The following is a 26,978-nucleotide window of genomic DNA, read 5'->3' as shown; positions in this document are numbered from 1 at the left end:
GTTGATGGCTTCTGGGATATGCCACAGATTTTCTGATGATCTGGGGTTTGCCTTCTCTCATGGGTTCCTTGAGGCTGTGGCTGAGCAGTGCTGGCAGTCATATACTGAATTTGTTCTTTAAAGGCAAGGTGTCCTTTAAGGAAAGGCTGGGCTCATGAGGAGATCACATGGGCTTCCCAGATTGTTTAACAACATAGTAGACTTTCTTCTGCTATCCTTAACTGACAGCATCAAAAACTGGGCACAGGGATCCCTACTTTGGGTGTTGATGACATTCAGCAGTATGCTAGCGTTTGGCAGGGACTTGCTGGGGTGGGGCGGTGAGGGGAGGTTCTGAAGGGGGTTTTCCTCATGCAGTTGCTGTTGAAGAATGTTAGGTGCAGAGAGACGAGAACCTGATTCGAGAGAGTTTGGTTCAGGCAGACAGGTTCAGAAAGGGGCCTTTCCTACATGATGAAACCCAGGAAAACGAGAAGGCGTGAAGCCGCCTTGCCAGGGTCACCTCTCGGGAAATATGACAGCTGGAAAGGTGGCCATCTGCCTGGCACACAGGCTACCTGGCAAGTGGTCATTTTCATAAGCAAAAAAAAAAAAAAAAGATGCCAAACCAGTTTAGCAAAAATCTCGTGGCCCTGTCCTTAACTCGTTTCCTGTCTCCCAGCTTCCTCAAGTGAGCACCTTTTAATTCTTGAAAACAACCCCCAAACCCCTCATGTCCTCTTTTTTCCTTAGACGCTTTCACCTCTGCTTTGGTTTGGCAGCTGGGAGGGCCTCCTGTGCCCGGAGCGCTGTCTCCCAGCGTTCAGGTCCCTGGCACTTTGTGTCCTGGCCGCCCCACGGTGGGGACTCCGTGCAGAGCTTGATGGTCTCCACGGACGCTTTCTGGGGTCACTGCTGTCTCTGCTCTAGGGGCTGAGGGACGCTGAGGCGTGGCCCGTGGCAGGCAGGGGGAGGGCTGTGTGTGTTCTGCAGCCTGAGTTTGTGAGAGAATGTGGGATGTAAGAGCAGCGACTCTTGTGCTCCTGGAGACTTTCAGGGGAAGCACACTGACGGAAACCGCCCACCCTGGCCAGGCACTGGAGTGACCGTTTTTGTGAGTTATTTTACAACAGGAGGTCCTGGTAAGGAACAGGGAACTAACAAGCCACCAACGGAGAATTCAGCAAAGGTCAAAAGGAGACACCGTGTCCTACCACTTCCCAGAGTCCTTCTTGCTGGCTTCCATCTTGGCTGAGCAATGCGTGTGCCACCAGGAAGGACCCTGAATCAGAGTGAGTGGCTAAAACGACAACCTGGAAACTAATCCCATCACCATATAGCCACGTGGCAGAGCAGTCCTCCTGTGTTCTCTTACCCTCCTGCTCGCCTCCCAGGTGCCCCTTCCCAATAAAATCTCTTGCTCTGTCAGTACGTGTGTCTCTTCAGACAGCTCATTTCCAAGTGTTAGACAAGAACCCACTCTCAGACCCTGAAGGGGGGTCCCCCTTCCTACAACAAACCAGGTCTTATTAACACCCCCCTTCCTCTGAATCCCTTCCTTGTCTGTGGTCTAGTCTTTCAGTTGAATGTGTAGGTCTGTGCTTTCCAGGGGAGAGAGGGGAGAGAGTGTTCATTGTTTAATGAGTTCATCTTTTTTCTTAGTCAGACTGGGAGCTCCGCACGGGGGCAACTGTGGCTGTAGTGCCTGAGCTTGCCCCCCATCCGTGAGGTCTGTGCTCTGAGAGGGACCCAGACACACTGAAACGCATCTTGAGAAGGGCAGCGAGGAAAGCAGGAGACCAAAGCGTGGGAGAGATGGTTGAGCTGTTTCAGGGCTTTTTCTAGAGAACCCGTTCAGGATGGGTTGGTGTGGGTGGCCACTGGCTGTGAACACTGACTCCAAATAGTCCGGAGCTCAGCGTGGGACCAGGAGTTGGGGGTCACGGAGAGTGGATGTTACTGAGGATGTTCTCTGTGCCAGCCCTTATGACCTGTTATTTCCTCTCCCCAGTCACAGCTGTGACTAGTGGGTGAACATGTCAGATTGCAGCCCAGTCTAAGACACAACTTCCGGAAGACTCGAATGGTCCATACAGCTGCCCCCTGGCACTCCCACTGCAAGAAGTTTTCATGTGGGGACTGGCTGACCTTTCGTGGGGAGTCGTCCTGCTTCATGGCTTGTCCACAGGATGTATTCAGTTAAGGACCATTCTTTCCTAAGATAGTCCTTACTTTGAGGGGATTAAAGTGTCTGTTCTTTTGCCAATGGTCTCTGACATTAAGTAAATATTAACTGGTCCATGGATTCTCTTTTAAGATCAGGGCTGCCTCCCAAGACCTACCTGTAAGACCCCTTTCAACACTGAGTTCCTATGGCTGTAACCTCTGTAAAGGTAACTCTTAGAGAGCCTAGAATATAGCCTTGCCCTCTGTGGATGGCTGCTAAAAGTTAAAAAAAAACAAACAAACAAAAAAACCACAAAGCTGCTCATATGAAATAGAATTTCCAGGAGAGCAGTTATCCTGAGTTGATCCCAAGTTAGGAATATCGAGGCACACCTGGCAGACCCTGCTGTTGCTTCTGCTTCTGTCTTTACATTGGATGTTCTTGCCTGATGGTTCATCCTTAACTTGGAAGTACTGATCTTTGCATGCTGTGTTTAACCTGTTTTCCCATGAGTGTGAGAGGATCCCTTCTCATTCCTGTCCATGTCATCTGTGGTTGCATAAATCCCGTTCAATTTATGGCTCTCCAAGACCCTGCTTCATTACATTAATTCATGAGTGTTTGTCCCAATTCTGCAAGAGTGGATAAAGTTTGAGCAGAAGAGTTTCTGCCACCTGAAGCTCAGTCTTGAATAAGGCAGTGGCAATGCAGGTTCAATCCCTGGGTCAGGAAGATCTCCTGGAGGAGGAAATGGCAACCCCCTGCAGTATTCTTGCCTGGAGAGTCCCGTGGACAGAGGAGCCTGATGGGTTACAGTCCATGGGATTGCAAAGAGCTGGACACGACTGAGTACTCAATACAAATAAGACTGGATAGGATTCACAGCAGGGCAAGAACAGGTGCTGAAGAGGGCGCAGGAGCTTGTGTCTACTAGGATCTGGAGTGTTCTGAACAACGGGACTTGGAGGACCTTGAAAAGTGGGCAGTAGCAGAAGTGAGGTGATGTAGGTGTGGAGTAACATGAAGGCCTGGGCATGGAGAACAATGAAGAGGCTTTCTTGGAGCAGGAGGTTCATGCTGGAATGTTCCACCAGGGAGGTAAGCCTGTGTTGGTGAGGTGGAGGGGTGGGGAACTGATGTGACGTGGGCAGAGGAGGTCACGGCTGTATGGGAAGCCGGGGCTGTGACCGGGTGCTGGGCTGTGACCCTCGGGCTCTGCTGCCGTCGAGCTGGGTGACCTGGGATGGCACAACCTCTCTCTGTTTCCGAGGTTTCCTGGCTTCTAAGTTTAGGCCCAGCCTTGCAAAATGGCTGTGAGGGTCAAGGAGGATAATAAGCAGGTGGAAGCACCTTGAAAATGTCAGGGCATTGAAATGTATGAAAAGTTTTCTGCAGGGACCGATATCATTACTTATCTGAGTCAGAAAGTGGAGGGAAGCAACTTTTCTTTTTTTTGTTGTTCATTTTAAAAATATAGGGAGGGAGGGATACATGTTGCACCAAAACGCATGCCTGATTTCTTAGGTCTTTCCGAAGTTCAGGGGAGATCTGCCTGTGGTTAGCTATGGATTTGGTTAACTTGACTCTGAGGCTGACCATATCTTATCCAGGGTCTGTTTATTTTCAGAAGTGAATGACTGCTGTAGACAAACCTGTTTTACTTCCTTGGGTGGCTACCCAGGGTAATGAGTCTAAACTTGCTTTGTCTCTTGTGGTTGTTCATCTTTACGCATGAGAGGAGCTGGAGAATGCACAGGCTTTGTGTAGCCAGCTCTTCTCTGGAAGTGCCCAGTAACGACGAGAGTAACAGTGGATGCCATGGTGGTACACGGGCACGTCTACGTTTAATCTGAACTTCATAATGATTCATACACATTACCATTCCTAACCTTGTTCTTGTTCAGTTGCTCAGTTGTGTCCTGTGCTTTGCAACCCCATGGACTGCAGCACGTCAGGCTTCCCTGTCCATCACCAACTCCCGGAGCTTATACTCAAACTCACGTCCATCGAGTTGGTGATGCCATCCGACCATCTCATCCTCTACCACCCTCTTCTACTTTTGTCTTCTATCTTTCCCAGCATTGGGGTCTTTTCTAATTGACTCTTGTATTAGATGGTCAAAGTGTTGGAACTTCAGTCCTTCCAGTGAATATTCAAGGTTCATTTCCATTAGATTGTCCTTGCAGTCCAAGGGACTCTCAAGAGTCTTCTCCAGCACCATGATTTGGCACTCAGCCTTCCTTATGGTCCAACTCTTCATCGTAAGTGACTGCTGGAAAAACCATAGCTTTGACTGTACAGATCTTTGTTGGTAAAGTGATGTCTCTACTTTTTAATATACTGTCTAGCTTTGTCATAGTTTTCCTTCCAAGGAGCAAGTGTGTTTTAATTTCATGGCTGCAGTCACCATCTGCAGTGATTTTGGAGCTCAAGAAAATAAAATCTGTTACTGCTTCCACTTTTTCACCTATTTGCCATGAAGGGATGGGACCAGATGCCATGATCTTAGTTTTTTGGATGCTGAGTTTTAAGCCAGCTTTTTCACTCTCCTTTTTCACCTTCATCAAGAGGCCCTTTAGTTCCTCTTCGCTTTCTGCCATTAGGGGTGGTATCATCTGCATATCTGAGGCTACTGGTATTTCTTCTGGCAGTCTTGATATGAGCTTGTGCTTTATCCAGCTTGGCATTTCTCATGATGTACTCTGCAGATAAGTTAAAGAAGCAAGGTGACAATATACAACCTTGATGTACCCTTTAATCTTTCTGAATTTTGAACCAGTCCATTGTTCCGTGTCTGGTTTGAATCATTGCTTCTTGACCTGCATATGGACTTTTCAGGAGGCAGGTAAGGTGCTCTGGTATTCCCATTTCTCGAAGGATTTAAGAAATTTAAAATTTTAAAAGAATTTATGACAGAATTTAGCAAGAGGCAAAGTGATAGTCCTATTAGATTAGGATGCTTGTGAGGCTTACAAGTGGATGGGTAAGAGGATGCTGTGCCCTGAGAACTTAGTGGGCTACAGTTTTATTATCAAAGGAAAAGTGGGGAGGGGGAAAAGACTTTGTCTTTTTTGACATCATACTTCCATTATCAGCTCCTCCTCCTGGTTGAGAAGGGGAGTTTTTCTGTCCCTGTGTGGTCAAGTTAGGTCCACAGGTTGTTCTGTGTGTGTGCACAAAGTGTTTCCTGCTGCTGCTGCTGCTGCTAAGTCGCTTCAGTTGTGTCCGACTGTGTGACCCCATAGACGGCAGCCCACCAGGCTCCCCCGTCCCTGGGATTCTCCAGGCAAGAACACTGGAGTGGGTTGCCATTTCCTTCTCCAATGCATGAAAGGGAAGTCGCTCAGTCATGTCCGACTCCTAGCGACCCCATGGACTGCAGCCTACCAGGCTCCTCCGTCCATGGGATTTTCCAGGCAAGAGTACTGGAGTGGGGTCCCATTGCCTTCTCACAAAGTGTGTCCTAGGGATCCTTAGCTGACTGGGCTCTCTGGGCATGCTGTAGGTCTCATGCCACCACTGTGTTAGTGTTTAGGGGCATGTCCTGGGCTTCTGTTGCATGGTTTTGTTGCTAAGCGAGCCTGCTTGGTTTTGGGCTTAAGCAGACCTGCTCTCTTGAGTGATCATTCACTTACAGGGGTCTCTCCCATATGTTCTCTACTTAACAGTCCCGCAGTGGGATGAACCGTTTAATCACTCACTTTGTCCCTTTGCTCCGTCCCTGTGAAATTCACCAGTGTGTGAACAAAGCCCATGTGTTACTTTCCAGTGTGATGTTATTTTTGTTTTTTCATTTTGTGGAGTACATGCTTTTGATGGACACCAACTAATATACATAAATTTGACATTGATTCTATGTAGGTTTTAAGAACCCTGTACCAGAACTTACAAAATGATTACTTTGGCTTTTCTGAGTCTTAAATTCAAGGAATAAGTAACAGTAAAAGGCAGGTTCTTTGGTCATTTGGACCTGTGGGTGGTTTTGCACATGGATCACCTAGTCTCATGTGGTTTTTTAAAAAAACTGTACTTTTTATATATTTGATCTGGCTGCTGAGTCCCAGCGGTGGCATGTGAAGTCCTAGTTGTTGCGTGTAGGATCTAGTTCCTCGGTTCCTCGACCAGGGATTGAACCTGAGACCCCTGTGGACCACCCAGAAAGCCCCTTCTGATTGGTTCTTACCTGGGGAGGCTTGTGATGTCAAGACCTGTGGGTGATCAGTCTTGGCAGTGATCGAGGTAATGAAGGCTCTCAGCTCCTTTCTGGTCTCAGTGCTTAAGGTTTCAGTCAGATCTGAAATAACCATCACCCCCAAAGCTGTCCTTTTAGTCACGCCGGCAGCACCGACACCTCATTTGCTGGAAGACACCTGTCCTCTTTCATCTCTCTCCATTCAGGAGGGGTGCCTTTAGTTTCTTAACCCAGACTCATCATCCCTGAATGTTCTGTGCAGGTTCCAGTGAGGGAGTGCTTTCTTGGTGGGTCAAGCCTTGGGACACTCAGGGAAGCCTCGGAGATTCTGTAAGGGAGCTTATGCTGTGTGGTTAGGCAGGTGGCTGCAATTCTTTGCCCACCACCTCAGCAGGGAATACAGGAGGTGCAGCCGGGACATGGGATCTGCAGGCCATGCTGTGCACCGAGGCCCCGAACATCGAACTGCTGTGCAGCGTGTCAGTCTGCAGCTGAGGAACTGCAGCCCAGAGAGCAGCTCCTCGTTATGATGACTCAGCCCTCCTGTGTGCATAATTCTTCATTCCAATTACCGCTCTCTGCGTGCCGCCAGCTTTCTTAGATCAGAGGCCAGGGAGGCTTTGAACTGACTGGGTCTTCCCCTGGGACATGAGCTCTCCGGGGCGGGGTGGGGCTGGTCTGGTGTGTCCTTGGAGCTGGAAAGAGGCTGGGGAAGCTGTGACCCAGGGGCGGTGGGATTCAGAATGGATCCTTCCCCACAGAAACTGGACCAGGTGCCAGGTCAGGGGGCTGATCTCTCACATCACTTGAAAAGTTTGTCCGGTGGTCCAAAACAGAGTTTTCTAATACAGTCCAGTCCTAGCTCTGCCCAGGCTTTTTTTTTTTTTTTAAGCAAATCGGAGTTTAAGAAGAAAGGAAATCAGCACATATTGAACTCTTAATAGAACCAAGTGTTTTTCCTACATGGTCTTATTTAATTTGCAAGAAAGGTTTATCCTAATTTTACAAGTACTGGAGTCCATACTTTTATTTGTGACACTGAAAATTTTCTTTTATTGGGCTTCACATATGTATATAATTTTGGTAGGGAAAAACAATGAGCTAAATCAGCAAATACAATATTATAGTTTAAAAAAGGAGAACAGTAATGAATGAAGTCATAGTAATGTCTTTTTTTTTTTTTTTTTTTGCCAAAAAGGAAGTGCATCACATTAAGAAACAGTTGCAAATGGGTGGACCCATGAGGTTCAGAGTGTGCTTTGCACGTGGAATGATGGTGTTGAGGTCACTCAAGCTTGGAGCCTATATTTAAAATTAGATCTGTCTGACATCAAAGACCACTAGTATCCAGAAGGCCTGATAATACAATTATTTTTTTTCCTGATAATATAATTTGAGGATTGTATCTTGGGTCATGATCCTTGGGATTTAGACCCTTCACAAGGGAGCAGAGACCCAAGATGACTGACACCTTAGGGTGAAGTAGGGGAAGAACTGGTGGTGTTCACTGTTTCTGGGAAGAGTTCACTGTGGGTCACAGGGTGATGGAAATTCTTTATCCTCAGAATATCAGCCTGGCGTGCCAACCCTGAACTAGGACATCTTGGCATGTTTCTTTTTTGGAGCTATTTTCACTGTGTGTGGAGGTATGGTGAGTCGGGGGGAGGTGAGGGGATTAGGAAGAACAGTAAGGCAAAATTGAACCCTGGAATAAAAATGGAACCAAAATCTCTCTAAACCAGATCCAAGGAAAGGCTGGAAGCCTGCTTAGGAGATAGCACTAAAGGCAGGCATCCAGGGGTCAGAGGCAAGCTCCTGAAAGCTAGACTTGAAAAATTAACTTTAAAACCTGATGCACATACTTCCAAATGACTGTGAGCCTTTTGGGGGCACAGACCAGACTGTGTGTGTTTATATATGGACGCGCCCGAAAGCAGAAGTACACAGGGGGCTGCAGAGCTGCAGTGTAGCTTTCTCTCTGCTTAGGCACCGTGTTATTTTCACACCTGTCAGTGCTGGTAACTGTTGCCTCCTGTTGTCTGCCTCTCAGGACCCTAGGGTTTGGCAGCATAGTTATTGAGCTCCTTAGGAAGCGGATCCCTAAGTATTTCGTGTTCATTAATATGGCAGATTTGGGTGAGAGATGAGGCATGGAGCAGGGCCTTTTCTAGAGGAGTTTCTGGTGCTGTGCGGGAGATTAAATCCACAGATACAGGGCTGTGCAAGGTGCTGAGACAGAGGCCTGCAGAGGGCTCTGATGAAAGGCATCTCGTGAACCATGTCAAGGAAGGCTTCCTGGAGGAGGAGACGCTTGATCCGAGACTTAGAGGACACGGTAACTAGGCAGAAAAGGAGTGTTCTGGACAGTGGGAACAGTGTATGAGAAATAAAGCAGAGTGCGTTCAGTGAAGTGGCAATGGTGCAGGATGTCTGGAGTCTCAGCTCGTTGGCTCTGGGATCAGGAAATGTCTTATAGGCTACCTAAAATGTCTGGACTTTACCTGAAGCAATGGGGAGCCATAAACGGATCTTAAGTTTAATTTCCACCACTAGGAAATAGGGTCCCCGAGCATGGCGGACAATGTCTGTTTGGTTGACAGCTGTATCCTTGGGACCTCAAATGGTGCCTGGTGCATCGGGAGGACAGTGAACTTCATCACCTTTGTGTATTCAACAGACCCATGTGCCATGCACTGGGTTGGAGGCATTAGCAAGGGGGCTCACCAGGAGGTCTCTGCAGTAATTCACGTGACTTAGGAGAGGGCAGTCGTGGTGATTAGAAGACAAACCTGCTTTGAGAGGAGCTCCAGGAAAACCTGCAGACTCACTGCGTGTGGCAGGTTCAGGGGAAGAACTGAGGTTGACTCCCGGACTCTGACTCAGACGCTTACAGAGGGAACCCAGTGTGGCAGGAAGGGGCAGGCGAGGGTGGAAAGTTGTGAGGGGCAGGTGGGGTTGAGGAGTCTGTGGAACAGCTGGTGGTGCCGGCCTGCGAGCTTTAGACATTGACGTCTAGAGCCCAGGAAGGCATTCCAGGCTCCACAAGGGGATATAAGGTTTAGGCGGGATCAGGTAGAGTGGAAACTACGTAAGCTGTCACTTCCCGGAGTGTGGAGGAGGAGACAAGGCGGTGGCCCCAGTGGAGCCCTGTGCGGTGCTGGGGCCCAGGGGCAGGGGGCGCGGCGCAGGGCCCGAGGGAGGGGGCGGACTGTGCTCCTGCTGAAAAACAAAAGCGCAGAATCAGATGAAGTAAAAAGTCTGCCCCTTCCCTTTGCCGCCTTATCCCCTCCCTGGAAGTAGCTGCAGAAGACATTTTGTCCTGTATCCTTCCAGCTGTTTTCTGTGCCTAAACAAGCCTAAATATGTGTGCCTTTTATTTTTATCCAGAGGGATTTGACTTTTATAATGTCCCCTTCAATTCTATGAGTCTGTGATTCATGCAGAAAAGCATTTAAAGAGATCCTGTAAAAATACAGGTTGAGTCTTATGGCTGATTGATCCAGATTTAACACCCCATGGTGAAAGTACAGAATTATAAATGTTAGCCAAAACAGCAACGTCGAGATGATACAGTGGAGTCTGTGCTTCTTCACTACCTGTGAGTACACACGGTGGCGGGTGCACAGCCCCCCACCCCCGCTCCCTGGTCCCTTCCTGCCTGCTGTTGGTATTGTGGGGTACAGTTCACTGAGGTTTCCTGGCTGCGCTGAACTAAGGCAGGTCCATGCAGCAGGAATTCCAGAGGCTGTGAGAACAGCTGAGGGCAGGACCTGGGTTTGCTTGTTGCTAGCCACCTGTATGTCCCTTAGAAGAAAAGGGCTTCCAGAGTCCTTCTTCTTGGCTAGCAGGACTCTTATCCCTGGCTGTGTAACCTTGCTCAGGTGACTCCACCTCTCTGGGCCTTGGTTTTTCCATCTCTAAAATGAGAAAACTTGAACTAAGATCTCTACGGTTGCTTCTGCCACAAGTGTTTCATCATAGCTCTCCCATCTACCTGCTGTGGGTTAGAATGAGTGACGGTAGAGCATGAAAGTGTATTGACAAAGACCACATGCTATGTAATTTGCCGTCAATAAATCATAATTAAACTGAGCTACTGTCTTACATCACCTTTTCCAACTTCTAGGGAAGTGGCATGGTAATTTGTATAGTGGGAAGGGCTGCCCCTTTAATTAAAAAAATGAAGAAAAAGATATTAAAAAAAAAAAAGAAAGGAAAAGAACAGAGCCATGCAGAAAGTGTTTTGAAGTGTATTGGATTTTGGTAAATGGTTTCTTCCATCAATGTCACAGGCGCCTGTGAAGGCCAGTGGTATAACAAGTCTGGAGATTTAATTAGAATGGCTTTCGAGTTTTTAAAACACCACTTCAGTGGAAAACCATCCATTTTTTCCTCCTGATCTGCCTCAGGATCCTTCAAATGACATTTGTTTCCTTGTTTGCAGAAATCTTTTATTCTTGGACCGCCACTGTCGAGTTAAATTCCAGCATCTTATGACTTTGGGTAAGATTGGTTGGATAAGAGATTTTGTTGTTGTTAGAATGCATTTTTAAAAAAAGAAATGGAAAAATACACTTTTTATGAAGAATGAAATATTTACATTTTGAAAGCTCTTCCCATCAGCATTTTTAATTTAAATACCTTGCTTTTGGGGATGATCCTAGGGGATTGTTGCTTTTAAAACTTTTAAATAAGACACTTGAATGTAGGTCACTTTGCAGTCATTGTAAGTGTCACATCCTGGTAGGAGCTTCAACTTCCCTCTGTGCTGAGAAAGATGGTAAAATTGCAGCCAGAATTTTTTTTTTAAATTTTAAAAATTAAAAAATTAACTGTTACTGGAGTATGGTTACTTTACAATGTTGTGTTGGTTTCTCCTGTACAGCAAAATAAATCAGCCATACATACATCCTCTCCCTTTTGGACTTTCTCCCCATTCTGGTCACCACAGGGCATTAAGGAGAGCTCCTGTGTTCTACACTGTGTTCTCCTTAGTGATCTATTTTATACAAAGTATCAATAGTGTATATAAATCCCAATCTCCCAATTCCTCCCAGGCTTTCCCCTTTGTATCCATTCATTTGCTCTCTACATCCCTTTCTCTCTTTCTGCATTGCAAATAGGATCATCAGTACTGTTTTTCTAGATTCCACCTGTGTGCATTAACGTACGGTATTTGTTTTTCTCTTTGACTTACTTCACCCTGTATGAAGTCTCTAGGTCCATCCACGTCTCTACAAATGGCCCAAGTGAAAGTGTGGGGTTTGTTTAGCTGAACCATGTGCATCTGTTAGGTTCTATCTAGGTGTGGCAAAGGGCCTTAATAATTTATAATATGTATACTTCTTCCTGTAGGCACATTGGCATCTAATCTAGTGTTTCACTGGGTTGAAATACCAGCATCTCCCTTCTTCCTAGGCCAAGCTTCTGTCACTGAAGAATACATTGCTCTTCCCCTTAGGTCTCTTGAGGGTCATTTCTGGGTTTATTTGCTGTCATTCTGCATGTATGTAGCCCATGTAGAGCATCTTCCAGAAACCTCTCTTACATTTTCCATCTAAGTCCTGTTTGTGGATGGAAGATGAAACACGCATGTCGTAAAGGCCCAAAGTCCCGTCACAGCTGGGCCTCCAGCCAGCTTCCTCACTGTAAACTAAAGAGTTTGGGTGAGAGGTGATGATGCTGTCTGACCGAAGGATTCTCCTGAATGCCTGCTGTGTGCTCAGTCCTAAACCAGACCCCGTGGGAGCTGCGACAGGGCCGAAGATGCTGAGCAGGTCACCTTGAGCGTTCTAGGCGTGTCCGTAGCCAACAGTAGGCCAGGGCTGCACACCGTCTCTCTATTTGCACATTACGTTCTCACTTTACCTCCTGTCCTTCCCGTGGCGCCTGTTAGGAAAGGCTCTTCCCGGGGACTTCCCTGGTGATCCAGTGGTTAAGACTTCGCCTTCCAATGAGATTGTTTTCCATGATGTGTTGTTATAAGATATTGACTATAGTTCTCTGTGCTCTACAGTAAATAAAGCTTTGTTGCTTATTGCATATCTGTTTTTTAAAAAAAATTAGAAATGTAACATTCTATACATACTAAGTTAAACAAGTGGAATCAAAATGTCGTAAATTTTTTAGTTAGGAAAAAATTAATAAGTTTTCTAAGATATACATATTATACATACTATTTATATATATGGATACAAAAGCTTTTCTATAGTGCTTGATAAAGGCTTGAGAAAGAACTTTAAAAAAAGAGATGGAGAAATAGGAAAACATAAACTAAATGAAATGTGAACACTGAATATGAAATAGAAAAACTGAAACAACTGGATAAAAGTAAAAAATCATCAGACAGTCCAGTTGTTTTTAAATATGGCTGCTCACTAGAAACATATCTGGAGCTTTGGAGAAAAAAAGCAACACCTGGCCATTTGTGCTTTTCAAAAATTCTAAGATAATTCTGATAAGCATCTGGATTTTGAAAAGTGATTACAGATTTTTCTATTAAATGGCAGTTTTGGTAATATAGAGTTTTTCTGTTGACCAATCATGATACAATGCTATTAAGTGAGTAATTGTTACATAATCACAATAGTGAAAGATGTTTATCAGTTTTCACAATCAATAGCCAGAGAAAAAATAAAAGATTATTACAATTGCAAGCCATAGGAAACATGATTAACCTAAAAATGTAAAATAATTACATACAGTTTGGAGGGTCAAGCAGAGTGATGTGGAAGTGCAAACCTGCACATGTTTTCATCTACCCAGCCAGTCTGTGTCTTTTGGTTGGTGCATTTAATCCATTTACATTTAAGGTAATTATCAATATATATGATCCTATTATCTTTTCTTAATTGGATTTATTTTCTTTCAGTTCAGTTCAGTCGCTCAGTCTTGTCTTGGCAACCCCATGAATTGCTCACCAGGCTCCTCTGTCCATGGGATTCTCCAGGCAAGAATACTGGAGTGGGTTGACATTTCCTGGAGAAGGAAATTTTACCCAGGAATCAAACCCGGGTCTCCTGCATTGCAGGCAGATTCTTTACCATCTGAGCTATGAGGGAAGCCCAATCAACTGTACTCCAATTGTACTCAGCTATTATCTCTTCAAATATTTTCTCAGGTCCTTCCTCTCTTCTCCTTCTGGGACCCCTATATTGCAAGTGTTGGTGTGTTTTAATGTTGTCTCAAAGGTCCCTTAGGCTGTCTTCACTTTTTTCCTTTTTGTATAGTCTGTTCTGTGGCAATGATTTCCACCATTCTGTCCTCCAGGTCACTTATCCATTCTTCTGCCTCAGTTATTCTAATACTGATTCTTTCTAGTGTATTGTGCATCTATGCTTGTTCTTTAGTTCTTCTAGGTCTCTGGTAAACATTTCTTGCATGTTCTCCATTGTTTTTCCAAGATCTTGGATCATCTTCATTATCATTATTCTGAATTCTTTTTCTGGAAGATTTCCTATCTCCACTTCATTTAGTCATTTTTCTGGGGTCTTACAGTGTCCCTTCGTCTTAGACATAACTCTCTGCTTTTTCATCCTGATTATCTCTCTATAATGTGGTTTTTGTTCTAGCCACTGTGGGATTGTGGTTCTTCTTGCTTCTTCTGTCTGCCCTCAGGTGGATGAGGCTAAGAGGCTTCTGTAAGCTTCATGATTCAGGGAACAGGGTGGGAAAAACTAGGTCTTGCTCTGGTGGGCAGGGCCTTGCTCAGGATTGCTTTAATCCAATTATCTGCTGATGGGTGGGGTTGCACTCCCTCCCAATTAGTTGTTTGGCTAGAGGCAACCCAGCCCTTTGGGATTGGAATGAAAACTGATCTTTTCCAGTCCTGTGGCCACTGCTGAGTCTTCCAAATTTGCTGGCATATTGAGTGCAGCACTTTCACAGCATCATCTTTCAGGATTTGAAATAACTCAAACTGGAATTCCATCACCTCCACTAGCTTTGTTCGTAGTGATGGGCTTTCTAAGGCCCACTTGACTTCACATTCCAGGATGTCTGGCTCTAGGTGAGTGATCACACCATCGTGATTTATCTGGGTCGTGAAGATCTTTTTCGTACAGTTCTTCTGTGTATTCTTGCTACCTCTTCTTGATATCTTCTGCTTCTGTTAGGTCCATACCATTTCTGTCCTTTATCGCGCCCATCTTTGCATGAAATGGTTCCTTGGTATCTCTAATTTTCTTGAAGAGATCTCTAGTCTTTCTCATTCTGTTGTTTTCCTCTATTTCTTTGCATTGATCGCTGAGGAAGGCTTTCTTATCTCTTCTTGCTATTCTTTGGAACTCTGCATTCAGATGCTTATATCTTTCCTTTTCTCCTTTGCTTTTCGCTTCTCTTCTTTTCACAGCTATTTGTAAGGCCTCCCCAGACAACCATTTTGCTTTTTTGCATTTTTTTCCCATAGGGATGGTCTTGATCCCTGTCTCCTGTACAGTGTCATGAACCTCAGTCCATAGTTCATCAGGCACTCTATCAGATCTAGCCCTTAAATCTATTTCTCACTTCCACTGTATAATCATAAGGGATTTGATTTAGGTCATACCTGAATGGGCTAGTAGTTTTCCCTACTTTCTTCACTTTAAGTCTGAATTTAGCAATAAGGAGTTCATGATCTGAGCCACAGTCAGCTCCCGGTCTTGTTTTTGCTGACTGTATAGAGCTGCTCCATCTTTGTCTGCAAAGAATATAATCAGTCTGATTTTGGTGTTGACCATCTGGTGATGTCCATGTGTAGAGTCTTCTCTTGTGTTGGAAGAGGGTGTTTGCTATGACCAGTGCATTTTCTTGGCAAAACTCTATTAGTCTTTGTCCCGCTTCATTCTGTATTCCAAGGCCAAATTTGCCTGTTACTCCAGGTGTTTCTTGATTTCCTACTTTTGCATTCCAGTCCCCTAAAATGAAAAGGACATCTTTTTTGGGTGTTCGTTCTAAAAGGTCTTGTAGGTCTTCATAGAACCATTCAACTTCAGCTGCTTCAGCATTACTGGTTGGGGCATAGTCTTGGACTACTGTGATATTGAATGGTTTGCCTTGGAAACGAACAGAGATCATTCTGTCATTTTTGAGATTGCATCCAAGTACTGCATTTCAGAGTCCTGTTGACCATGATGGCTACTCCATTTCTTCTAAGGGATTCCTGCCCACAGTAGTAGATATAACGGTCATCTGAGTTAAATTCACCCATTCCAGTCCATTTTAGTTCGCTGATTCCTAGAATGTCTATGTTCACTCTTGCCATCTCCTGTTTGACTACTTCTAATTTACCTTGATTCATGGACTGACATTCCAGGTTCCTATGCAAATTGCTCTTTACAGCATCAGACCTTGCTTCTGTCACCAGTCACATCCACAACTGGGTATTGTTTTTGCTTTGGCTCCATCCCTTCATTCTTTCTGGAGTTATTTCTCCACTGATCTCCAGTAGCATATTGGGCACCTACTGACCAGGGGAGTTCCTCTTTCAGTATCCTATCATTTTGCCTTTTCATACTGTTCATGGGGTTCTCAAGGCAAGAATACTGAAGTGGTTTGCCATTCCCTTCTCCAGTGGACCATGTTCTGTCAGACATCTCCACCATGATCCGCCCCTCTTGGGTGGCCCCACATGGCATGGTTTAGTTTCATTGAGATAGACAAGGCTGTGGTCCATGTGATTAGATTGACTAGTTTTCTGTGATTATGGTTTGTGTGTCTGCCCTCTGATGCCTCTCACAACACCTACCGTCTTACTTGGGTTTCTATTACCTTGGACGTGGGGTATCTCTTCACGGCTGCTCCAGCAAAGCACAGCCACTGCTCCTTACCTTGGACGAGGGGTATCTATCTCCTCATAGCCGCCCCTCCTGACCTTGAACGTGGAGTAGCTCCTCTCAGCCCTCCTGTGCCCACGTAGCCACCAGTCCTTGGATGTGGGGTTGCTCCTCTCAACTTCCAGATGTTCAAGCTGGTTTTAGAAAAGGCAGAGGAACCAGAGATCAAATTGCCAACATCTGCTGGATCATGGAAAAAGCAAGAGAGTTCCAGGAAAACATCTATTTATGCTTTACAGACTACGCCAAAGCCTTTGACTGTGTGGATCACAATAAACTGTGGAAAATTCTGAAAGAGATGGGAATACCAGACCATCTGACCTGCCTCTTGAGAAACCTGTATGCAGATCAGGAAGCAACAGTTGGAACTGGACATGGAACAACAGACTGGTTCCAAATAGGAAAAGGAGTACGTCAAGGCTGTATATTGTCACCCTGCTTATTTAACTTATATGCAGAGTACATCATGAGAAATGCTGGGCTGGAGGAAGCACAAGCTGGAATCAAGATTGCTGGGAGAAATATCAATAACCTCAGATATGCAGATGACACCACCCTTATGGCAGAAAGTGAAGAGGAACTCAAAAGCCTCTTGATGAAAGTGCAAGAGGAGAGTGAAAAAGTTGGCTTAAAGCTTACATTCAGAAAACTAAGATCATGGCATCTGGTCCCATCACTTCATGGGAAATAGATGGGGAAACAGTGGAAACAGTGACAGACTTTATTTTTGGGGGCTCCAAAATCACCGCAGATGGTGATTGTAGCCATGAATTAAAAGACGCTTACTCCTTGGAAGGAAAGTTATGACCAACCTAGATAGCATATTCAAAAGCAGAGACATTACTTTGCCAACAAAGGTCCGTCTAGTCAAGGCTATGGTTTTTCCTGTGGTCATGTATGGATGTGAGAGTTGGACTGTGAAGAAAGCTGAGCACCAAAGAATTGATGCTTTTGAACTGTGGTGTTGAAGAAGACTCTTGAGAGTCCCTTGGATTGCAAGGAGATCCAACCAGTCCATTCTGAAGGAGATCAGCCCTGGGTGTTCTTTGGAAGAACTGATGCTAAAGCTGAAACTCCAGTACTTTGGCCACCTCATGGAAGAGTTGACTCATTGGAAAAGATTCTGATGCTGGGAGGGATTGGGGGCAGGAGGAGAAGGGGACGATAGAGGATGAGATGGCTGGATGGCATCACCGACTTGATGGACATGAGTTTGGGTGAACTCCGGGAGTTAGTGATGGATAGGGAGACCTGGCATGCTGCAATTCATGGGGTTGCAAAGAGTCGGACACGACTGAGAGACTGAACTGAACTGAACCCAGCCCTGGGGTCCTTGGTAGAGTTAATGATGACCTCCAATGATGGTCCTCAAGGAGGAACTTCAAGGACTGTGGTTGCCAGTGCTCCCGACCCTGTGAGAAGGCTCTGCCGACCCACGCTTCCACAGGAGACCCTCCAACACTAGCAAGTAGTTTTGGTTCAGTCTCCTGTGGGATCACTGCTCCTTTCCTCTGGGTCTTGGTGCACACAAGATTTTGTTGATGCCCTCCAAGACTCAAGTCTGTTTCCCCCAGTCCTTTGGAAGTCCTGTAATCAATCACCAATGGCCTTCAAGGTCAGATTCCCTGGAGATTCTCACTCCCTTTATCAGATCCTCTGGCTGGGAAGCCTGACATGGGTTTCAGAACCTTCACCACAATGGGAGCATTTCTTTGGTATTATTGTTCTTGATGCTGGGAAAGATTGTAGGTGGGAGGAGGAGGGGACGACAGAGGATGAAATGGTTGGATGGCTTCACCGACTCAATGGACATGAGTTTGGGTAAACTCTGGGAGTTGGTGATGGACAGGGAGGCCTGGCATGCTGCAGGTCCATGGGTCACAAAGAGTGGGACATGACTGAGTGACTGAACTGATTATTGTTCTCCAGTTTGTGGGTCACTCACCCAGCGGACATGGGATTTGATTTTATTGTGACTGCACCTGTCCCACCATTTTGCTGTGGCCGCTGCTTTGTCTTTGGGGTACCTCTTTTGGTGGGTCACGGTGTCCTCCTGTCAATAGTTGTTCAATAGCTAGTTGCAGTTTTGGTCCCTTGCAAGAGGAGATGAGTGCACGTATTCCTGCTCCACCATCTTGAACCAGAAGCCAAGATAAAACTTAAGAGAAATATTAAATGCTTCATTTAGGTTAAAACAGTTCAATAATGCAAGTACCAGATTCCCCTTGGCTGGGCTGAAGTCTTTATGAAGAAGTGATGGGGTCTTAGTTAAGCTCCTACTGATGTGAGTTGGTGATTTTTCAAGAGTTTCTGTGATTCATCTTTTTTCCATTTTTGAAAAGAGACATTTTCCTGTCCTATGTCTTCTGCTGCTTGTCTTCACCGTGATTCCTTACAACTAAAATGATTCTGTTGTTTCACACCGTAAGTCAGTACACTTGGATTTGCAGATTAAGGTGAAGCCGTGTACCTTGCTGCTGATTGCCTTAGACTCCGGTTACCCTTCAAGCTCTTGGTGCAGCTCTAGCTGTTGTGTTGACTTATGTTGGACTAGTCTTCTGGGACTGGGAGGCTAGTAGCCTCCTGTGATGGGGCCTTTAGACATCTGGCTCTGACACCGCAAAGCATGGCAGACGTGTGAAACCAAAACATGAAATTGTGCAGCTGTTCCATCTTGCCCTTTGAACTCAGTAGAAAACATCCTCTCCCCATCCTTTCATTTTAGGGACCAAGCGCAAACCCCCAAATTCCCGATCAGAACCCCTTCATCCTGTCAGAGACATGGATGAAGACATTGCTGCTTCGGTTGGGAAATGAATGTCACAGAGTTTGGTTTGTTTACTAGTATCTGGTCTTCCTCCTCCTCTGATCACCTGGTGGAATTGTATACCCTCACTCAGGTGAACTTGGGTGTGACCATAGTGTTTGGTTTCCCCAAGAAAATATGAATGGAAGTGGTTTGTGATTGTTCAGGTAGCACACTTCAGCCAGCTCTTTTTATCTCCTCTGCCATGGTAACCAGCACTACTGCAGATAGGAGCTGCTCCATCAGCGTCAGTTCCAGAATAAGGCTGACACAGAGGCCGAGCCACCCACGAAGAACACAGGGCAGATGCAAGAAGCCAACCTTTGCTGGCTGCCAGTGAGACTCTGAGTGGTTTGTGATCACAGCGGAAACTAGTTTATTCTGATGAATGTGTTAGATTGGCCGACTTCTAGGTTAGCTGCCCCGAAGGTAGTTGGCGAACTACTTGGAATCAGAGCAAACTGCTTCCTGTTGATCCTGGAAGTGAAGCAGATTTCCCACAGAAATGGACTATCAAAGACTCTCAGAGAGGCTCTCACTCCAAAGAAGAAATGGTAGGTGAACTTCTCTTTCTTTCTTCCTCCTCATTGTCACTGCCTTGCTCGTTACCCCCTTTTACAGGTATGGTAGGGCAGAGTGGGCTGGCTTCAGATCTAGGAGGCTGACTGACTGGTGTCTTGGCTCTGTGTTGATGGGTCAGTATATCTCTTCACTTCCCTGGTGGCTCAGACAGTAAAGAATCCGCCTGCAATGTGGGAGACCTTGGTTCAATCCTTGGGTTGGGAAGATCCCCTGGAGGAGGGCATGGCCAACTCACTCTAGTATTCTTGCCTGGAGAATCCCTATGGACAGAGGAGCCTGGTGGGCTACAATCCGTGGGATCACAAAATCGGACAGGACTGAGTAACTAAGCACATATATCTGACTTCATACCTGAAATGACGGTGAGTTGTTTACCCTCTGCACGTGGGTAAATTTAACCTTTCCCACAAAGAGGTCTGGCTTTTGTCAAGGTTGAACAATGTGATTCAGGGTTGGGGCTGGATATTCCAGAAAGACCAGTATGATTTTGGGTGGGAGCTGGCCATATCTTAGGATGGGGGTTGGCCATGCCAAAAAGATCAAGAATGGTTTAAGCTGGGGACTTTGAGTCATGCCCGGAGGGGTTGGAGATCAGCCATGCAGGCAGCTGTCTGCTGAAGACACCCTCTTTTCCTTTACTCTCATATAACCATCCCCACAGCACTTTTGACCCCAGATGTGTGGGCTTTTCCCCCACACTGACCAGTTCTCAGGTACTAACTGGGTGTCCAGCAGTGAAATCTGACACTGTCGACCTGGAGTTAGCATCAGATCCCACAGGTTAAGGGCTCGGTCCCACATGGCTGCCCCCCTACTTCAGACACCAACCTCAGGTGCCAAGTTGCAAACTACTTCTGACCCCCCACATTGGGTTTGATAGTTTGCTAGAAAGGCTCACAGAACTCAGGGAAACACAGGTCCTGGTTTATTACAGAGAATATAATAAAGGCTATAGATGAACAGCCTGATGAAGAGACATATAGAGTGAGATCCAGGAGGGTCTTAAACACAGATGTTTCTGTCCTTGTAGAGTTGCAGTATGTCAGTCTCCTTGCGCATAGATGTGTCCGGAAGCTCTTTAAACCCTGTGTTTTGGGGCTTTATTATCAAGGGTTTATCATGTAGGCAAAGCTCAGTTTTCTTTCTCTCTGGAGAATAGGTGATGGGGCCAAATGTTCCAAGCTTCCAGTTATGGCTTGGTCTTTCTATTCACTGGCCCCCCATCCAGGAGCCCACAGAGAGTTACTTCATTAGAACAAAAGGTGGTCTTAACACTCAGGAGATTCTAAGGGACTCGGGAGCTCTGTGTCAGGAAGCAGGGCCAAAGACCAAATATTAAGAACTGATGGCAGAAACTAGTATATATTTTATTGTTGCCCAGCAGTCAGTCATGCCTCCATAATGAGCACCAGTGAGAACTCTGACCGTCAGGGCTTGGGCGGCCCTCCCTGGTTGACAGTGTTCTGTGTCACACGTCGGTCCCAGGAAGGTAACGCACTTGCTGCTCCTCCGACTCTGCCCCACGTGTCTCTTCCTTGGCCAGTTTTGTCTGTATGCTTCCCTGGTTTTGTCTGTATCCAAACCATAACAGTGAGCACAGCAGCTTTCAGTGATGCCTTCTACTGAGTTATTGAACCGGAGGATCTCTGAACTTGCAGTTCATTCTGGAAGTGAGGGTGACCGGGTGTACTGTGTGCCCTCCAGCTGGACAGTTCAGTTCAGTCGCTCAGTCGTGTCTGACTCTTTGTGACCCCATGGACTGCAGCACACCAGGCTTCCCTGTCCACCACCAACTCCCAGAGCTTGCTCAAACTCACGTCCTTTGAGTCAGTGATACCATCCACCCATTGCATCCTCTGTCATCCCCTGTTCCTCCTGCCTTCCATCTTGCCCAGCATCAGAGTCTTTTCCAGAGTCAGTTCTTTGCATCAGGTGATCAAAGTATTGGAATTTCAGCTTTAGCATCAGTCCTTCCAATGAACATTCAAGACTGATTTCCTTTAGGATGGACTAGTTAGATCTCCTTGCAGTCCAAGGGACTCTCAAGAGTCTTCTCCAACACCACAGTTCAAAAGCATCAATTTGTTGGTGCTTTATAGTCCAGCTCTCATGTCCATACATGACTACTGGAAAAACCATAGCTTTGACTAGACGGACCTTTGTTGGCAAAGTAATGTCTCTGCTTTTTAATATACTGTCTAGGTTGGTCATAGCTTTTCTTCCAAGGAGCAAACGTCACTTAATTTCATGGCTGCAGTCACCATCTGCAGTGATTTGGAGCCAAAAAAATAAAAAAATAAAGTCTGTTTCTGTTTCCATTGTTTCCCCCTCTATTTGCCATGAAGTGATGGGACCAGATGCCATGATCTTTGTTTTTTGAATATTGAGTTTTAAGCCAGCATTCCCACTCTCCTCTTTAACTTACATCAAGAGACTCTTTAGTTCTTCTTTGCTTTCTGCCGTAAAGGTGGTGTCATCTGCATATCTGAGGTTATTGATATTTCTCCCAGCAATCTTGATTCCAGCTTGTACTTCCTCTAGCCCAGCATTTCGCATGATGTACTCTGCATATAAGTTAAATAAGCAGGGTGACAATATACAGCCTTGATGTACTCCTTTCCCAATTTTGAATCAGTCCATTGTTCCATGTCTGGTTCTAACTGTTGCTTCTTGACCTGCGTACAGATTTCTCAGGAGGCAGGTAAAATGGTCTGGTATTCCCATCTCTTGAAGAATTTTCCAATTTGTTGTGATCTACACAGTCAAAGGCTTTGGCATAATCAATAACGTAGAAATAGATGTTTTTCTGGAACTCTCTTGCTTTTTTGATGATCCAACGTATGTTAGCAATTTGATCTCTGGTTCCTCTGCCTTTTCTAAATCCAGCTTGAACATCTGGAAGTTCACGGTTCACATACTATTGAAGCTTGGCTTGGAGAATTTTGAGCATTACTTTGCTATCGTGTGAGATGAGTGCAATTGTATGGTAGTCTGAACATTTTTTGGCATTGCCTTTCTTTGGGATTGGAATGAAAACTGACCTTTTCCAGTCCTGTGGCCACTGCTGAGTTTCCAAATTTGCTGGCATATTGAGTGCAGCACTTTCACAACATCATCTTTTAGGATTTGAAATAACTCAACTGTAATTCCATCACCTCCAGTAGCTTTGTTCATAGTGATGCTTCCTAAGGCCCACTTGACTTCGCATTCCAGGATGTCTGGCTCTAGGTGAGTGATCACACCATCATGGATATTTGGATCATGAAGATCTTTTTTGTATAGTTCCTCTGTGTATTCTTGCTACATCTTCTTAATATCTTCTGCTTCTGTTAGGTCCATAGCATTTTTGTCCTTTATTGTGCCCATCTTTGCATGAAATGTTCCCTCGGTATCTCTAATTTTCTTGAAGAGATCTCTAGTCTTTCCCATTCTATTGTTTTCCTCTTTTTCTTTGCATTGGTCACCAACAGCTGGACAACTGGCCCGAATTCTTAGCACTATCCTCTTTGCATCGTGACTCTTCAGTAGTTCATCAGTCCTGTTTCCACTGGTCTGCTGAATGAAGAGAGTTGGTTTCCATTCCTTTAAACGGTGGCTGCTGTTTTGATTGCAAAACTCAGGAAGGACTGAGAGTTTTTTGTGGACTTGCAGGATTTCCATCCTGTGGTGGGTGTGACAGTGGAACACTTACCACTCCTGTCCTTTTAGAGGTTAATTAACTAACTAATTGGGCTGTGTCGGGCCTGGGCTGAGGCACGTAGGTTCTTCATGGTGTCACCCGGGCTCTTAGGTGCAGTGTGCCGGCACAGTGGTGGCACGCAGGCTTCTTTGCTCTGCAGCACGTGGGATCTTAGTTTCCTGGTCTGGGATCGAACTCACTTCCCCTGCATTGCAAGGCAGGTTTTCACCTCCTGGACCACCCGGGAGACCCCTACTCCAGTCCTGACTTGTGACCACAGCCTCATATGGGAAAAGTTTACCTCCATGTTGCCTAACAAAGCCAATGACCTGGTAATGCTTGTCAGTTAAAATTAGTTCTGGTGCACTGAGGCTTCACTGCTGTTTTCTCCTCTGTCCACCCACTTAGCCCTGTGTTTGGGAGGAGTTTCTACCTTTTAGTTTTAAGAAGAAGATAAAATGTTTTGCTTTCCTTGGGCATCTTGCAAATAGTAAGTAATCACTTGTTTCCCCCAAATTTTGATGAATAAAGATAGCATAGTGCAAGCAGCATAAAGTCACTTTAAATCTTAAGTCTAGAACCAAATGTGAAATCTTGGGGTGTCTTAACAATTACAGTGAATTTTACAGAATGACCTAAATTTCACACACAGCAAATATTGGGAGTATAAAATTGTACATCCAATTATCTAAGTTGGTGCCATTTTCTTTGTAGTTCAGCCGATGCATTTTTTAGCCTTTTCCCCTAGACTGGTTTTAACTGCAAAAAACCTGGAACTTTCTGAATGACCTTTCTCATCAGAAAAGAATTGACTCCCATCAACTATGATATATGTTTACTTTATTAAATTGGTTCTTATTTATTGTATCTGTATAATACATTTCTGTTGGGGAAGGAGATGGCAACCCACTCCAGTATTTTTGCCTGGGAAATCCCATGGACAGAGAAGCCTGGGGGGCTAAAGTCCATGGGGTTGCAAAGAGTCGGGCAGGACTTAGCGACTGAAACAACAACAACATTTCCGTAGACTTGTTTATGTGCGTAGTTTCAGGAGCTGTGATGCGAGTGGGTCAGGTCGCTGCTGGGCTGGGAACAGTGGATGTGGGAGGGAGCAGTGTCGGTCTAGTTGTTCTGGAATCACCTGCTGCTTAGCCCTGGAGCTGCTGGGTTGCATCTTCTCGGGGAAGAGTGGAGACACCGCATAGATGGGACCAGCATGGATCCTCGCTTAAATCCAGGGCCCTTGTTACCTGATCGTATCTACAGAGTGGCTTGCCGGGCAGTGTGGTTTCAAGAGTGCTGGGACCACTGTTCTCAAGGAACTTGCATCACTCACCTGTGTCTTTTCCATTGCCTGTCTGTGACTTGGTTGCATTTAAATCATGACATGAAGAAAGCCAGGCAAAGGCTGGAAATCATAGTTTGATGTTCATGGGTCCTTTTGGGGAAAGCTGAGGAAAGAGTATTGATCTGCTAGGGCTCAAACCAAGGGATTTTTTTTTTTCTGGCCCTAACTGAGCCCCACTTCTATCAGGGATTTTTCTTTTCTGGCCCTAACTGAGCCCCACTTCTATCATGGCTGAGTCACCTTCATGCACTGTGTGAAGTTGGGAGAAGGTCCTGGCTACAAGCCTGTGGATCCATCTACAAACTGAATACCCCTGGAGCTGGCACTGTCTGTAAGAACAGTCAGAGGACAGGACGAGGGATTTTGAGGACACGTTTTCCAAAGGCCTGTGGACCTGACTGTCTACTGTACTCTGGTCTGCCCAAAATACTACTGAGAGTTCCTCAAATTAGCTAAACATTTTTACAGTATTATTATAAACAAGTTATTTGGGAAAGGTAACCAGGAATTTATTAGCATGCATTAAATTAGCTTGTTTATTGGTTGAGAACAGAGTCCTGCGAGGGCTTCCCGGGTGGCACTAGTGGTACAGAACCCACCTGCCAATGCAGGAGACATAAGAGAAGGAGGTTCGATCCCTGGGTCAGAAAGATCCCCCGGAGGAGGACATGGCAACCCACTCCAGTATTCTTGCCTGGAGAATCCCCACGGGCAGAGGAGCCTGGCGGGCCACAGTCCGTGGGTTCACAAAGAGTCGGACACGACTGAAGCAACTTAGCATGGCATGGCAGGGTCCTGGGAAAGTGGAAGTAAGACGTACCTGTTAAAGCTGAGAGAGCTCTGGGTCCACCCCAGGCCGCCCACTGTCATGGGGCTGGTGGCACGAGGGTCCCCACTCCTCAGAATTGATATCCCTGGTCTTTGCTCATCTCGCTGAGAGAGAATGGCTGGGCGCTGGTACCTAAACAAATACAGGGAGGGAAGCGTTTCCTCTGAACTGCCAGGAAATAGGCTGATAGAGTCCTCATTTTATGGGCAGCTGAGGGTTTACTCACAAGCCATCCAAGAAACCCAGTATTTCAGTGTGGTTTAGATGAGATCCCTTCGGGGTCTAATGAGGTGGGCTGGGCCTTTTATCCTTCATCTAAATGGAACCAGAATAATTTAGCGTTCTATTCCTGTGCTGTTCTTTAATTTCGTCTTCTCCTGGACTGCCGGCTCCTCCTGTGGTCTCTGGTCCTGCTCTGAGCAGCGTGACTCCCATTTACTGTGTCTTATGCCCCCAACTGGGTTTACTTCATGCGTTCCCTTTCTCACCCACAGCTTCTTGTCATACACAACGTGTGTCCTGGGTGGGAAAGATGGCAGGAAGGAATGCCAAATACGGACATCTCTGTTTGGGGATTGAAATGACAGTTATTCAGCTTCTTTAGGGAAAACATTGCTTTTGACAATATTACTAAGTTACATGTAGGAATACACATGCATATTTTAACACATGTCTCCAGAGGCAATGTATTTATTTAACTGGAGGGAGGGTATAGTTGCTTTACAATGTTAGTTTCTGCTGTATGAGGGAGTGAATCAGCTATCTGTATTCATATACCCTTCTCTCTTGAACCTCCCTCCCACCACCCACCCCCGTCCCACCCACCTAGGTCATCACAGAGCACCGAGCTGAGCTCCCTGTACTGTGCAGAAGGTCCCCACTAGCTGTCTGTCTTACACATGGCAGTGGCAATTTATTACCAGGCTAATCGACAGAGCTGCAGTAGACCTTGGAGACAGTCTATGCAAGTCTATGCAGCTTCCTCATTTCCGGCTGAGAAAACTGAGGCCCAGGTGGTTTGCAAGAACAGGACCTTGTCTGTGCTCCTTTACTGCTTGTGTGACCTTTGGTAGATCCATTCTACTATGCCAGGACTGCTCTGAAGGTGCATTCTATTTCCTAGGTGTCTCTGGGTCTCCTAGGGCCTTGCACAGGGCTTCCCTGATGGCTTAGCGGGTAAAGAATCTGCCTGCAGTGCAGGAGGCACAGGAGACGTGGGTTGGATCCCTGGGTCAGGAAAATCCCCTGGAGGAGGAAACGGCAACCTACTCCACTATTGCCTGGAAAATCCCATGGACAGAGGAGCCTGGTGGGCTACAGCCCATGGGGTCACCTGCAAAGAGTCAGGTGCGACTGAACACACGCGCACAGAGGGGCTTGCACAGTGCTAGTGTATAGTAGGCTACATAATGTTTATTTAAAATGTAGATGAGTGTGAATTTCCCCTCTTGGTGGATAAGACTAAGGACCCTCCAGAGGCTCTGGCTGTGCAGTGGGATGTATATCTGCCAAACCTTTGACTGGAAGATAAACTGCCTTTGCGGTCCTTGTTCTTGTTCTAATTGCTTGAAGCTTGTTTTCCCT

At 45.9% G+C, this 26,978-nt stretch overlaps 1 protein-coding gene across 2 annotated transcripts in view; it reads left to right on the top strand.

The window, feature by feature from the left end:
* MYO5B (myosin VB) overlaps positions 1-26,978 on the top strand; it is a 334,782-nt gene that overhangs the window by 25,033 nt on the left and 282,771 nt on the right. The gene's annotated exons all lie outside the window — the stretch shown is intronic.

The sequence above is a fragment of the Bos indicus x Bos taurus genome, chromosome 24 (assembly GCF_003369695.1).
Source record: "Bos indicus x Bos taurus breed Angus x Brahman F1 hybrid chromosome 24, Bos_hybrid_MaternalHap_v2.0, whole genome shotgun sequence".
Classification (NCBI taxonomy): Eukaryota; Metazoa; Chordata; class Mammalia; order Artiodactyla; family Bovidae; genus Bos; species Bos indicus x Bos taurus.
Note: the sequence above shows the minus strand (reverse complement) of the source record. Positions and strands in the feature narration are given on the sequence as shown.